Source organism: Tupaia chinensis, unplaced genomic scaffold (genome assembly GCF_000334495.1).
Source record: "Tupaia chinensis unplaced genomic scaffold, TupChi_1.0 Scaffold000226_1, whole genome shotgun sequence".
In the NCBI taxonomy this organism is placed as follows: Eukaryota; Metazoa; Chordata; class Mammalia; order Scandentia; family Tupaiidae; genus Tupaia; species Tupaia belangeri.
Window position 1 is genome coordinate 667,092 of NW_006159701.1, and position 668 is coordinate 667,759.

The 668-nt window shown below is 59.6% G+C and overlaps 1 protein-coding gene across 1 annotated transcript in view; it reads left to right on the top strand.

Moving 5' to 3' along the window:
- The window catches only part of CRYBB3 (crystallin beta B3), a 7,799-nt gene that overhangs the window by 2,395 nt on the left and 4,736 nt on the right, over positions 1 to 668 (top strand). The gene's annotated exons all lie outside the window — the stretch shown is intronic.

Below are 668 nucleotides of genomic sequence, written 5' to 3' on the forward strand. Positions count from 1 at the left end.
TCCATCATTGTCCTCTAGGAAAATTGTGTCCTAGCCAGACTCCGAGTCCCTGCCTTTGAAAGTCCAGGCTCTGGCGCTAACCACTGGGCCATCTTGGAGATGTCCCTTTACCCTCTGGGCCTCTGTTTTCTCATCTGTCCCATGGAGACCGCAGTGGTCTATATTTCAGAGAGATGTTTGTGAAGATGGATGAAATGATGCACCCACGTCACAGGGACATGATAGGGAGAAGGAGGGAGGGCAGGGGGAGGCAGCGAGGGGGAAGGGAGGGTCCCCGTGGAATGCTCGCCCTGTGCCTGGCATTGTGCTAAGGATGGACACACAGGGGGTTCCCAACAATGTCCCCTCCATGGTCTCCAGGCCCCGAGTCTCAGCACCTACCAAGCCCTTCTTAGCTCCTTCAACACGGAGTAAGCCCAGGAGTCTGTGGTAGGATGGGAGGGGTATGAGGCCAAAGGTCAGCAGCGTGGGCCTTGCACCCTGGTGCCGGATGAGGGTCCTCTCCCGTCTGCAGAGGCCTGAGCCTGCCCTTGCCCTCCCGCAGGTGGCTGGCATTCGAACGCAGGGCCTTCCGCGGGGAGCAGTTTGTCCTGGAGAAGGGGGATTACCCTCGCTGGGACGCCTGGTCCAACAGCCACCACAGTGACAGCCTGCTGTCCCTCCCGCCT